We start from the raw sequence: 16,004 nt of genomic DNA, 5'->3' as shown, positions 1-16,004 counted from the left end.
ATCTTTTTGTCTTTTTCTGCGCCATAAATGCCAAGGCATTTCAATATGCTTTAGCAACGTGTGATGTCGCGACATTACTTCCCAAAGAATCCTTTTTCTTGCTATTCTCTGCACACCATAGACAAACTGCACCTTTCCCTCAAACAGCACCATTAAGAAATAAAATAGCACAACCACCACAAATGCAATTATATGCAACTACATGATCCTAAAATGACTAAAATGAGCTTTTAAACAAACAATAACTTAAGTGAAAAAGGCTTTAAAAGTAGTCTTTTTAGGAAGTTAACACTTGTCAAATGCAAATACCACGACAAGTAATTCTTTCTCAGTGGTCGTGTAATTCAATTGTGCATCATTTAAGGTACAACTATCATAATAAATCACATGAAAAATTTTACCTTTACGTTACCCAAACACAGCTCCCACGGCAAAATCACTTGTATCACACATTAATTCGAACGGTGCCGTCCAGTCTGGGGGAACTACGATTGGTGCAGAGATAAGTCTTTTCTTCAGCTCTTTGAATGTGCCATGACATTTTTTATCGAACATAAATGGTTGGTTCTGTTGTAGTAGGGTGCACAAGGGCTTGGATATTATGGAGAAGTCCTTGATGAATCTTCGATAAAATCCAGCATATCCAAGGAAACTCCGAATGTCTTTGACAGAATTTGGTGGGGGAGCTTCTCGATCACCTCGATTTTGGCCTTATCTACCTCAATGCCCTTTTCAGAAATATTGTGACCTAGAACAATGCCCTCTGTTACCATGAAGTGGCATTTTTCCCAATTCAGTACGAGATCGGCCTTCTCGCACCGCTTCAGTACCTTTGCCAAATTACCGATGCATTTTTTAAAGTCGTCCCCAGAAACAGAAAAATCATCCATGAAAATTTCAAGATAATCCTCAACCATGTCAGAGAATATGGCTTGCATGTAGCGCTGAAAAGTTGTCGGGGCATTATAGAGTCCAAAAGGCATTCTTCGAAAAGCATAAGTGCCATAGGGGCATGTGAATGTGGTATTCTCTTGGTCCTCTGGTGCGATGGCAATCTGGTTATACCCCGAGTAACCGTCCAAAAAACAATAAAATGCCTTGCCAGCAAGTCAATCCAGCATTTGATCGATGAACGGCAAAGGGAAATGATCCTTCTTGGTCGCATTGTTGAGCTTGCGGTAGTCCATGCAGATTCGCTACCCGGTGACGGTGCGAGTAGGTATCAACTCGTTGTCTTCACTCGTCACCACGGTCATGCCTCCCTTCTTGGGCACGCATTGAATGGGGCTCACCCAAGAACTATCCGAAATGGGGTAAATTACTCTAGCATCAAGCCATTTGAGAATCTCCTTCATCGCAACTTGCTTCATGATTGGGTTCAATCTTCGTTGTGGCTCTATGGATTTACCATGGCATTCTTCCAGTAGGATTTTGTGCATGTAGATTGTTGGACTTATTCCCTTCAGATCTGCCATCGTTCATCCTAACGCTTTCTTATGCTGTGACAAAACACTTAGCAAACTAGATTCTTGGTTAGGAGTGAGGGCAGAGGAAATAATCACAGGCAAAGTTTTATCACTACCCATATAAGCATATTTAAGATGCTGTGGAAAATTCTTAAGTTCTAAGGTAGGAGCATGCTGTAATGAAGGCTTGGGAGGAACAAACTCTTCGAAATTAAGAGGTTCAAAATACGTACCTAGGCTAGCCTTGAGAAAGTTAGCCTGTTGTTCCTCGGATGAAAAATCGTTAGGCTGTTCGAAATTAAGAGGTTCAAAATGTAGCCTCTCATTATCATCCAGCTGAATGAAATTGTCATGGCAAAATTGATTTGCTTCTTTTACAATTATTGTATCTACTTCAAAAATGCTCTGGCATTCTTCAGAATCATTCATATACTTAAGTGATCGGAAGACATTTACAGTGATATGTTGATCGACCACTCGCATGGTCAGCTCGCCTCTCTCACAGTCGATGAGAATGCGACCGATTGCTAGGAAAGGTCTTCCCAAGATAATGGGTGTTGTGGCGTCGACCTCACAGTCCATAATCAAAAAATTGATAGGAGAAACGAACTTGTTGACCCGTACGATGATATCTTAATTCGCCCCTCTGGTTGAACATGTGAACGATCGGCTAATTGCAAGATGAGGTGGGTCTCGCATTTTCTATCCAGAGCTTGACGAATATTGACTTAGGCATCAAATTCACACTTAAGCTAAGGTCACATAATGTCTTCCCAACAAATTTGTCTCCTATTGAACATGGGATGATGAAGCTGCCTGGATCATGTCTCTTTGGTGGCAGCTTACTTAAGGAAGAGAAAAATTCTTTTGTCGTGGCAATTGTTTCATACTGCTCAACCTTTCTCTTCTTGGTAACAATTTCCTTGAGAAATTTGGCATAGGTGGGCATTTGTTTCATCGCCTCTAAAAAAGGAACATTGATTTGCAGTTGACTCAGAATGTCAACGAACTTCTTAAACTGGATATCTTCATTATGCTTCTTCAGTCTTTGCAGAAAAGGAGGTGGGGGTCTGGCTTCCTGTACTGATGGGGTGCGAACAGAAGTTGCCTTGGTATTTTTATTTTCCCCCTCAGTTTCTTCACTTGACGAATCCTCAGCCTTTTCCTCTTCTACTGATGCTTCTTCTTACACTTCTTGATCAGCTTGCTTGGTTACAGGGGGTGACTTATCCTTCGATCTTCCCCCAAACTTGTCTTCAACATTAATTTGTGTACCACTACGGAGAGTTAGCACACTACAGCTCTCCTTGCCATGAGGTTTGGTGACTTCAATGTCACTCGATAACTGTCATGTTTGCATTCTTGTAATGCCGCGACAAATTGACCAACTTGACTCTCCAGCGCCCTCAGCGACGACTTGATTTTTTATGGAGGTCGCATGGTCTTGCAGCATTGTTTTTGTTGTTGCAATAAACTCTTGCATTGTGGCCTCCAAAGAACTGGTATTTGATGAATATGGCCCTCTCTTGTTAGAATTATGCCATGGCATATTCGATTGATAACCCTGGGAGTTATTGTAATTCTGCTGCCGAGCTGGTTGATGGGCATTGTTGGATCCTTGATTTCCCCACGAAAAGTTTGGATGCTGGCGCCATCCAGGATTATACGTGTTAGAATAGGGGTTATTGTTGCCTCGATTAAAATTGCCTACAAAGTTTATGGATTCTTGATTAGTCAGCCAGTCACTCTCATTGTGATTGTCGTGGCATAGTAGACAAGCTAAATGGGTTGCCTTCATTTCTCTCACCTCACTTGGTCTTTACAAATTTTTCAGTATGTTGGTGATAGCAGCAAGTTGGGCGGACACGTTATCTTTAGAATCTAGCTCGAAAGCTCTGTGTGACTTGCGCCCAACTTCAAGCCGTGTGGATGGAAACTGATAATCATTAGTGGCAGTCTTATCCAGAATGTCAAATGCCTCTGCTGGTGATTTGTCAAGCAACGTCCCATTTACCGAGGCATCTAGCATCATCCTCGTGGGCACATTAACTCCATTGTAGAACATCACCACTTGTGTCCAATCTTGAAAACTGTGTTTTGAACACTTGCAGAGCAATGCCTTGTATCGATCCCAGCATTCATACATCGACTTGTCATCAACTTGACGGAAAGAAGCAATGTCGTTCCTCAATTGGGTATTCATATTCAGAGGATTGTACCGCAGCAAAAACTGTTTGCACAGATCTTTCCACGACTCCATTGAACCCGCTGGAACACTACTCAACCATGCCCTTTCTCGGTCGCACAGGGAGTACAGAAACATATTTAAGAATCGCATACCACATAGAAGTTACGAATATGTTGTCTGGCATCTTCATTTGGAATGCCCCCAAACTGTCCGATGGAGTTCAACATATTTAACATGACGGGTTTGAGTTCGAAGTGGGCTGCCTGAATATCTAGGGCCATAATTCCAGGATTTAAATCCACTAAGATCGGGTTTAAGTGATCACGAATGGCATGAGGTCTGGCTATATTCCCAACATTTAAATTTGCCCCGACATTCTGATCCTCCTCATGAACAATACCTTGATTTCCGATTTGGTACATGTTCACACGTTGAGCGCGTCTTCTTTGTCTAAAAAGCCTCTCGATTTCAGGATCAATCGGTTCTAATGGCTCTTCAGGGTTGCTTCGGGTCATGTACCTAGAAAAATAATTGAAGAAAAATTAAGGAAAGTAACAAGTAAAGCTAACTAAAAAGAAAATATGAACAAGTAAAATAAAAATGCTATGACAAATCAATTTAACTTTCAGTTGCCAACTCCACGGCAACAGCGCCAAAAACTTATCCGCTCTTGTGGGTACTATAAAATAAGTGCGGATATGTGTGCAAGTATACACAATCGAACAAGTAATAAAGTGATACGTAGAGTATCATCTCCATAGAGAATTGGGGAAATCAAATAGGTTTGTCAAGGCACTTTACTTTGTCACCTAAGTAAAGTTAGTGATGGTATGTACAAATGATAATGCTGTGGCAAAATGAGATGGACGTTGTGAAAATGGAATGGTGGTATGGTAGTAAATGGATATATCGCGGCAAAGTAGATGGAAATGTTGTGGCAAATTTAATTGTGATAAGTGCAAACAATTAGAAATGTCAAGGCAAAATAAAATGCAATTACTGGATTTAATATATAGGACTTTAGCTTTCTCACACGACAAGTAGCTATGGGAATGAGTGGTAGGAGTCACTAAGAAAATCTAAGTCTATTTCCTTGAATGGTATTTCTTCTATGCCTAGCCTGCCAGACAGAGTCTACTAAGGTGCCCTATGCTATCTCTAGTAAGGGACTCGACAGATTAAAGATGCACTGGCAAAACCGATTGAAGTAAACCCCTGCAGTGATCCTATTGGTCCAGATAACAGGATATGTCTCGGCAATACCTTTTTTAGGCATCATTAACATCTAACCTATCGGTTATGCTCTACTCCTTTTAGTCGAATGAAATCATATCCTTATCTCTAAGGTGGATTAGGCCTATTTACTACCTAGAACCCCTTGTTTATGTAGTTCCTCCCTAGCTTCTCTCGAAGACTAAAGATAAATTGCCAAGGCATTCTCTCGAACCCTCAAGCTCTCCTAAAGAAAGGCTACTCTCCTAGCTCCTACAACCTTAAGGCATTAAGTTTCACAAACAAAACAGAATAAATCATAGAAAATCAACCATTCATTGCAATAAAAACTTAAACATCCAAGTGAACTCCCACCAAATAGGATTAGTTCATGGTGGGGTTCGAAATAAACAAGCACAAAGCAAGTTTCATTCGTTCCTTACAACTCAACAACAAAATATGAAAGCAAGAACTAAAGGGAGGAGAAAAAGCCTTCAACATGCATTGCCAAATGCCTTCCTCAGCCACCAAGAACTGCTCCTAGCGAACTAGCTCCTCTCGGATGCTTAGAACGCCACTCCCTTCGGCTTGTCAAGGAGAAATTCCACGGCAAGTAGGATTGACGGAGAAAGATGAGACATTCTCTCTCTAACTTTTTAAGCTCGAATCTGGGTGAAACCAAAGTCTTCTTTATTGTGGTTTCATCCTCTATTTATAGGGGAAAACAAATCCTAGGACTTGGTGTTAATTATCCTAGAAAACCCCAAAACCATAGTTGAGTTACTTGGGAGTCGAGCAGGACAGTCTATGATGCAACCTGGGTAGATGACTGAGTGTCCGGTATAATCTCGTCGTAGGCGCCCAAGGATAGACAAGATATGCAGGGTCAGACGGTGTCATCAGCAGAACCGGCGGGCAAAGCGTTGATCCCTCCAGGCGTATCTTCGAGGTGGATTTCTCGGGCAGAGGGCACGGAGAGTCGGGGACAGCTGGCTGGAAAATATCTTCTTTCACCATGTGAGCTCTCGAAATGTCAGTCTAACTTGGCATTTTTATTTAGCTCAGCAATCTCCTTATGTCACGACATTTTCTTTCCTCTTTCCTTGCTTTCAATACCTGCACATCATCAGACAATTACCTTTCCCACAAAGCAGCACCGTAGTAAAAATAAATTGCCACAGCAAACCGAAATTCACCACATGCAACTAAATGCTTCTAAATGCATCTATATGGTCCTAAATGAGCCTTTAGACATTCAATAACTTAAGTTAAAAGGTCCCAAAATGTGACCTTTTATGGAGTTATCACAAGTGTACTAAGATCTCATTCAAAGTACCTATGGTAGTGGACTAGAAGAGTGTGAGTCTTGTGATTGTGATGCGTGTGTGACCTTTAATCACTAGGCCTGTAAACGAACCGAACGCACACGAACGGAGGTATGTTCATGTTCTTTTATTTAATAAATAAACGAACATTAACAAATACGAACATAAACGAACAATTTTTTTTGTTCATGTTCGTTTATTAAGGAATATAACTTGTTCATGTTCGTTTATTTAAATGATAAACGAATATAAACGAACGAACATAAACGAACATAATAAATGAACATAAACAAATAACACAAACACAAAAAACAAACTTATTCGAACACAACAAATGAATGTAAAAAAAAGTAAACAACAAGAATAACAACTTAAAATTCATTAATATAACCTGCAACTTTAGAGTTAATTTGTTCGAATACGAAAAAAACATACATAAATCATAAATAAGCTATATGAACATAGGCCTGTAAACGAACCGAACGCACACGAACAAATGTATGTTCATGTTCGTTCATTTAATAAATAAATGAACATAAACGAACACGAACATAAAATGAACAAAATTTTTTTTGTTCATGTTTGTTCATTAAGGAATATAGCTTGTTCATGTTTGTTCATTTAATAAAATAAACGAACATAAACGAACACGAACACGAACACGAACATAAATGAACACGAACATAAACGTTGGAGACCCCACCTTTCATTGTTCTTTCATGAAAAAAAGTCGACAATGCAAATCAACCAAATCTACAGTGATAAATAGCGTAAGAGCTGATTAGCAGTGATGAAATGTTTGAAGATATCATATATTTCGATCGATCTTTTAAAGATATTAAATGATTCACACGACTTTAATTTAGCACTATAACATTTATCTTAGTGGTCCATGATCACATATGAACAATCATTTTCCACTACGTTATTCTAATAAATTCGCCGGCTAAAAGTTTTGTGACATCAATGTCAGACTTTAGTGAGATTTGTTAATAATGGTCTTTTCCATTGGTAGAGTAGAAAATTTAACAGCATGAAGATTTCGAACGGTACAAATTGGACTACAAGGCAATAACATAGATCCGAAATCCCCCTATGCTACATATCTAACTAATATTATTGCTAAACCACCATTCAAAATTTTAACGTAGCTAAAGTCCACTCCACAACTAAAGGTCACACAAGAACTATGAAAACAAAAGTTCATTGTCAAAGTGTATTTTCTACTTATTAATGGGTTCTTTCTAGAAAACCCATTACTTCCGCTATTACACTCTTTTTCAGAAATTGCATAGAAACCTTTATTTTGTTTTGGCAAATTCTATATATTTTTCTCTTTACTGATGTTCATATACTTCCGATTGTTACCTTTATCTTCCTATCCATTTCTAGAAAGAAGTATGATGTTTTCTTGAATTTTAGATGTGAAGATACTCACAATAACTTTACATATCAACTATTAAGCCAAATAAAACAGAGAAAGAGATAAAAACAGACCTGTAAAACTTCAGATTGCACTATAATATAACTTGTTTTGAAGCTTTCACCGATCGTCTCCACTCTCCAGTGAACACTAGGGTTTGTAAAAAAGGGGGAAATGAATATAGGTGCGAGGTGCCTCACGGGTTAACATATTTGATTTAATCTCCAAATAAAATTAGGTTAATTATGGAGTTGGTCATCAGGATATCAGATTAATTAATATTTTTAAGATACTTACAAATTGGTCACCAAAATTGATTTAAGAAGATTGGGTTAAACATAAATGAACGAACATAAACGAACATAACCGAACGAACATAAACGAACATAACCGAATGTTCACGAACGTAAATGAACGAACGAGACCTATGTTTGTGTTCGTTCATTTAATTAAACGAACATAAAATCTTGTTCATGTTCGTTCATTTAATAAATAAACGCTCATAAATGAACTTCCCGCCGCACGGTTCATGAACGGTTCGATGAACGTTCAGTTCATTTACAGGCCTATATGAACATTATAAAATCTTAAAGTTAATTTGTTCAACAAAACAATCTTTTTGAAATCCAAACAACTTCAATAATCTTCGTAACATATTCAACTTGCCATATGTTCGAACATAAATGATCGAACATAAATGAATATAAATGAACGAACATATAATCGAACGTTCACGAACGTAAACGAACGAATGAGCCCTTTGTTCGTGTTCATTCATTTAATTAAACGAACGCAAAATCTTGTTCATGTTCGTTCATTTAATAAATAAACGAACATAAACGAACTTCCCGCCGCACGGTTCATGAATGGTTCGCTGAACAGTTCATTTACAGGCCTATTAATCACACCATGATGTCTGTATGTAAACCGTGGATGGGTGTTTGAGCTAGTGACCCGTCCTTGATGTCTTTGTATTGGTACATGGGCATGAGCTATATATGACACTGCTATATGATACGTAGTACTGCTTAATTTAGTACTTTAGGCTAGATTAGACAAGTACTGTAGATATCGATTATCTGAGTTAGATGATATCAAGTAGCTCGTCATTGATAAGTGATAATGGACGCAAGACGTAGAGTCATATATTCGATAATGTTCGAGTGTGTTTATGGTGGATCTTTGCTCTACGGTGCAAGCTCTCTGGAAGAGTCGACTATTTGTTGATTTCGATAAGTATGAGCTTAGTTTTCGACTGTGATTTTCTAAGCCGTGCGATTCGGTGCGTGACATACTTGTGAGCTGCAAAGAATGAGAAGCGGCTGAGTTAACGTGGAGGTGTAATAAATCAGAGTTGCACAACCGAAGTGTGGAGGTTGGTAGGGATAAGCATTTGATCGAATCGATTGAAAAAAAATTCGAGCTATTTGAGTTTACAACTCTTATTTTATAACTCAAACTTTACTTGAAATTTTTTCGAGCTGAATTAAGTTTATGAAATTCAAGTCTAAACGATTCCAGTTGAGTTATTCTAATTTATGTTTAAATTTAATTGTAAATATTTATAATTTTATAATTTTATTTGTTTCAAATTTAATCGGCTTGCTATAGACATATACAATACACATATATTTCTTCATATTTTTCACAATTTTATTTGTTTAGCACATTTAATAATCACAACTTGTTAATTAAAGCCATCATAGATTAATTTTACTACAAACATCCTACGATGATAAATTAATACATAAATGATTATCTATAAGTTAATTTCATTGCTTTTTTCAAGTTGTGTGACGTCATCACAAGTTTGTTCTATTTTCATTCCCTTATATTTTTCAAGCACAGGTACATTATAATTTCACTCTTATAACTATGATTAAGAAGCAAAAAGAGTTTTTTTATTATTATTAATTTCAATTAAATTACTTGAGGACTCGATTCATATTTTCTAAGAGATTTGTACTTTTTTTAATGGATAGGAAATAATTTCTGTTGTCGTCCCTGCTATTTTCTTTGAATATTTATCTTAGTCCACTTTCTTCTAATTTTGTTTTAATTTATTTTAGATTAGATTCTCGACTCTATCTTAATTTATTTTAGCGTTTGCTTCTTCTTTTTTTAATTTAGTTAAATTATTTTTCCCTTTTTAAATTTTCATCAAATCCACCGTTTATTTTTCTTTTCAATTTATTTTGATATTTTCTATTTTTTTATAATTAATTTATGTTTAAGATCTCTTTAGATTAGATTCTCGACTCTATCTTAATTTATTTTAGCGTTTGCTATCGGTAATGCATGAACTTGTTGTTCACGAGACAAAGGGTGACTTGCGTCTTTCGACTCACTATTCATGTTAGATATTTCCCTTGCACGAGAAGCATATAGGTCTAATCTTTACCTTGAAAATTTTAAATTATTTTGCATTTTAATTTTTTTATAATTTATTTTTATCGTTAGATAAATTTGATTCCTTTTAAAAGTTTATAAATTTATCTCATTTAACATAAAATTTTATGCCTATTTCCGTTATCATGCCACCTCGTACTATGATTTGAGTTTTTCTTACAAATGTCAAACTTCACCATGAGCTACCTGAGTTTAGTGATCAATGTACCACCAAACTTCACCCTAAGAGCAGTCCGCATTTCTTTTGTTACCTCTTACTTTCTAAACTTAGAACAATTGTCATCGTACCCCTTGATATAAAATTTTATATTCGTCTTTGTCTTGACTTATCTTTTAACTGTTGAAAAGTCAGCAAAAGTGGCCAAGCCACTTTCGGTGCAAATGGGAGAGCTTTCGGTGCATGCACCGAAAATATTGATTTTTTTGAATAATGGTAAAATCATAATTTAGTCATTGTACTTTAGGGTATTTATAAGATTAGTCCTTAAGCTTCAACTATAAATACCCTAGCTTATTTTGCTTTAAAATCATCCAAAATCATTCTAGCTTTCTCCCAATACTAGAGAATTTAGAGAGTTTTCTTAAGAGTTATTTTCTCCTTTTTATCAAGAGGGAATTATCATTGTTTTCTCCTTGTTAGATCGAGAGAAGTTGTAATTCCTATTTTCTCATAGTGAAATTCTTCTACCGTTGACCGTGGTTTTTACCCTATATTATTTATTCTTTATCTTCATTTTTATTTTCTCAATTTATCAGTTGCGATTTTGCTCTATCCGATAGTCATCTTCTGCAACAATTGGTATTCGAGCTAGATCTGAGTGTGTAATATCTACTTATTGTCTTTGTGGTTGCCACCAAAAGGTGGATCCTCTAACATAAGAAAGTAAGAAGATATTACCCATTCTTTGAAGGTTCCAGAGAACTATTCACGATAGTGAAATAGTGGGAGCTATCCGTAATAGAAGCTATGGAACGAAATTTGATATTGAAAAGTTCAATGGGAGAAATTTCTCATTGTGGAAATTAAAGATGAAGGCCATCATGAGGAAAGACGGTTGTCTAGCAACTATCACTGAAAGGCCGGTAGATTTCACAGATGACAACAAATGGATCGAAATGGACGAGAATGCTATGGCAAACTTTCATCTAGCATTAGCAGATGAAGTATTGTCAAGCATCGAGGAGAAGCAGACAACTAAGGAGATATGAGATCATCTCACCAAATTGTACGTGGCCATATCGTTGCACAATAAAGTTTTCCTTAAGAGAAAATTGTATACTCTCCGGATACCAGAATCTACTTCAGTGACAGAGCACTTAAACACGCTGAACACTTTATTTTCTCAGCTTACACCCCTAAGATGTACAATAAGAGAACAAGAACGTTCTGAACTTCTACTTCAAAGTCTACCTAATTCGTATGATCAACTCATCATCAACTTGACAAACAGTAATGTCACCTGTCTAGTATTCGATGACGTTGCAGCTGCTGTTCTACAAGATGAAAATCAGCGCAAGAATAAGGAAGACATACAAGTAAATCTGCAACAAGCAGAAGCATTGACAACGATGAGAGGGAGATCAACAGAATGTGGCCAAAGCAGCAGTCACAAACATGGTAGATCGAAGTCGAGAAGCAAAAATAATTTAAAGTGCTACAACTGTGAAAAGAAGAGTCACATGAAGAAGGATTGTTGGAGTCTAAATAAAAACTCCAATCCACAAGACAATACCGCAAACACTTCAAATGATGGAGATGTTCTATGTTGTGAAGTGTCAGCCACTGTGGAAGGTAGAAAAAGATTTGCAGATATATGGCTTTTTGATTCAGGAGCAACATATCACATGACCTCAAGAAGAGAATGGTTCCATCATTATGAACCTGTCTCGGGAGAATCTGTGTATAGTTGCAATGATCATGCCTTAGAGATCGTTGGCGTGAGCACCATCAAATTGAAGATGTATGATGGAACAATTAAAGTTGTTCGAGATGTGCGGCACATGAAAGGCCTGAAGAAAAATTTATTATCCTGCAGATTATTGGATAATAATGAAAGCAATATTGAAACACGGAAATGAATCATGAAGGTGTTCCATGGAGCGCTTGTGGTGATGAAAGGAGAAAAGATAGCAACAAACTTGTAAATGCTGAAGGGAGAAACTTTGCTAGAAGCAGAAGCCTATGTTGCCTCATGTAGTTCAGATTCTGCAATGCTATGGCATCAGAAACTTGGACACATGTCAGAATAAGGAATGAAAGTCCTTGTGGAGCAAACGCTACTTCCAGGCTTAACAAATGTATCACTTACTTTGTGTGAGCATTGCATAACAAGTAAGCAACACCGGTTGAAATTCAACACGTCAAATTCTAGAGGTAAAAGTATTCTAGAATTGGTTCATTCTAACGTATGACAAGCACCAGTTACATCCCTAGGCGGAGCAAAATACTTTGTCTTATTTATTGATGACTACTCCAGGAGATGATGGGTATACCCTATTACTCCAGGAGATGTTGGGTATACCCTATTACTCCAGGAGATATTGGGTATACCCTATTATTAAGAAGTCAGATGTGTTTTCAACTTTCAAAAACTTCAAAGCGCGGGTGTAACTTGATTCTGGAAATAAGATCAAGTGTTTCAGAACAAATAATGGAGGAGAATACACAAGTGAAGAATTTGATGACTTTTTCAGAAAAGAATGCATCAAAAGACAGTTCACAGTGGCGAACACTCCTCAATAAAATAGAGTGGCAGAGCGGATGAACAAAACCTTGTTAGAAAGAACAAGAGCAATGTTGAGGGTTGCAGACCTAGAAAAATCATTTTGGGCAGAAGCAGTCAATACCGCATGTTATTTGTTGAATCGAGGTTCATCAACTGCAATAGAGCTGAAGACACCAATGGAGATGTGGTCTGGTAAACCAGCTGATTATTCAAACCTCCATGTACTTGGATGTATAGTGTATGTGATGTACAACTCCTAAGAAATTTCAAAGTTGGATCCAAAATCCAGGAAATACAAATTCTTGGGGTATGCTGATGGTGTAAAGGGGTATCGCTTGTGGGATCCCACTGCCCGCAAAGTGATCATCAGAAGGGATATTATATTTGTAGAAGATAAACTACGAAGAAAAGAAGACGATGATAGCGCTAAAAAGTCAGAGACTACACAGATACATGTGGAAAAGGAGTTTGAACAAGGAGATTCTTCTGAAGCAGAACCAACACTTGATGAACAAGAACCATAGAGTTCTGAAGCTCCAACAACTCGTCAATCAGATTATGTGAGAAGACGTCCCAATTGGCGCTCAGATTATATTATAGAAGGTAATATTGCATACTGCCTTTTTAACAGAGGACGGTGAGCCATCAACATACCATGAGGCAATAAACAACTCAGATGTTTCACTGTGGATGATGGCGATGCAAGAAGAAATCGAAACCCTTCATAAAAAGAATACATGGGACCTTGTGCCACAACCACAAGGAAGGAAGCCAATTTGTAACAAATAGGTCTTCAAAATCAAGCGAAATGGTAACGATCAAGTTGAGATGTATCGTGCAAGATTGGTGGTCAAAGGATATGCTAAAAACGAAGGTATTGATTTCAATGAAATCTTTTCTCCTGTGGTTCGACTAACAACAGTTCAAGTAGTCTTGGCAATATGTGCTACATTGAACTTACATCTAGAGCAACTAGATGTTAAAACAGCTTTTCTTCATGGAAATCTTGAAGAAGAGATTTACATGCTCCAGCTTGAAGGTTTTGAAGAAGACGAAAAGAAAAACTTGGTTTGCAGGTTGAACAAATCTATGTACGATCTAAAGTAGGCGCCGAGGTGTTGGTATAAGAGATTTGATTCATTCATTATGTGCCTTGGATACAACAGACTTAATGTAGACCCTTGTGCTTATTTCAAGAGGTTTGGTGATAACGATTTTGTTGTATTGCTATTGTATGTGGATGACATGTTGGTTGCAGGACCCAACAAAGATCATATTGAAGAATTGAAGGCACAATTGGCTAGGGAATTTGAAATGAAGGACTTGGGATCATCAAACAAGATTTTAGGGATGTAAATACACCGAGACATAAGTAATAGGAAGATTTGGCTTTCACAAAAGAATTACTTGAAGAAGATCATGTCATGATTCAACATGCAAGATTGTAATCCAATTTCTACCCCTCTTCCTATTAACTTCAAATTATCCTCCAGTATGAGTCCTAGTAGTGAAGAAGAGAGGATGAAGATGTCTCAAGTGCCGTATGCATCAGTAGTGGGGAGTTTAATGTTCGCTATGATATGCACAAGACCAAACATTGCACAAGCAGTGGGAGTGGTTAGTCGGTACATGGCGAATCCAGGCAAAGAGCATTGGAATACAGTAAAGAGGATCATGAGATACATCAAAGGGACTTCAAATGTTGCATTATGTTACGGAGGATCAAACTTACTAATCAATGGGTATGTAGATTCTGACTATGCATGGGATTTGAATAAAAGCAACTCTACTACAGGATATATGTTCAAAGTTGTTGGTGGAGTTGTAAGCTGGGTTTCAAAATTGAAGTCAGTTGTGGCTACATCCACAACAGAGGCAGAATATGTAGCAGCTACACAAGCCAGTAAAGAAGCAATTTGGTTGAAGATGCTATCGGAGGAGCTTGGGCACAATCAAGAGTATGTCTCTATGTTTTGTGACAGTCAAAGCGTCTTGCATCTAGCAATGAATCCAACATTTCATTCAAGACAAAGCACATACGAGTTCAGTACCATTTCATTCGTGAAAAGGTGAAAGAAGAGACGGTAGATATGCAGAAGATCCATACCAAAGACAACATAGCAGATTTCATGACGAATGCGATCAACACTGATAAATTTACCTAGTGTCGATCCTCCTGTGGCCTGTCAGAGACGTAAGCAACATGAAGGTACAAGGTAGAAAGAATGGTGTGAAGATATGATTGTTCCAATCAAATCTTCAAGTGGGAGATTGTTGAAAAGTCAGCAAAAGTGGCCAAGCCACTTTCGGTGCAAATGGGAGAGCTTTCGATGCATGCACCGAAAATGTTGTTTTTTTTGGACAATGGTAAAATCATAATTTAGTCATTGTACTTTAGGGTATTTATAACATTAGTCCTTAAGCTTCAACTATAAATACCCTAGCTCATTTAGCTTCAAAATCATCCCAAATCATTCTAGCTTTATCCCAATACTAGAGAATTTAGAGAGTTTTCTTAAGAGTTGTTATCTCTTTTTTATCAAGAGATAATTGTCATTGTTTTCTCCTTGTTAGATCGAGAGAAGTTGTAATTTCTATTTTCTCATAGTGAAATTCTTCTACCGTTACCCATGGTTTTTACCCTATATTATTTATGAGTTTTCCACGTAAAATTTGTGTCTTCTTTATCTTCATTTTTATTTTTTCAAATTAATAGTTGCGATTTTGCTCTATTCAATAGTGGTCTTCCGCAACAATAACAGGCTGGTGTGGTCAGTTAAAATTAAATCTATCATTAATCAATTATACTTATTGTGTCTGTCAACTTACAGATGATTATTATGATCCTATGTTTAACATCAGCATCAAGGGTCACTATAAAACTTCTCAATCAAGACTAAAAGAGAAATCTATGATGATTATCTCTGCATTTTCTTTTCTCCTTTTTCATGGGAATGGAAGACCTAATTTTCAATCGGTTGTCGTTTAATTATCGACTATAACTTAATATCCAAATTACCCATCAGCGGAGTGATAACAATTTTGCGATTTCTTTTACGAGTGGTGGAATTACAACGCAATCTTCTTTGCTCCTATCTTAATACATGTCTTCACAAAATCTGTAACCAAGGGAGCATAATCATGTTTAACATCATATAGTAAAACTTCATCTATCATTTTCTTTTGTGAATACATATGATTATTTAGGTCTTCGTAAGCCCCATCACTTTTTGAAATTAGGCTGAAGTTCTTATC

The sequence above is a fragment of the Hibiscus syriacus genome, unplaced genomic scaffold (assembly GCF_006381635.1).
Source record: "Hibiscus syriacus cultivar Baekdansim isolate YM2019G1 unplaced genomic scaffold, ASM638163v2 tig00113302_pilon, whole genome shotgun sequence".
Classification (NCBI taxonomy): domain Eukaryota; kingdom Viridiplantae; phylum Streptophyta; class Magnoliopsida; order Malvales; family Malvaceae; genus Hibiscus; species Hibiscus syriacus.
The sequence above is the reverse complement of the archived record's forward strand: the minus strand, read 5'-3'. Positions refer to the sequence as shown.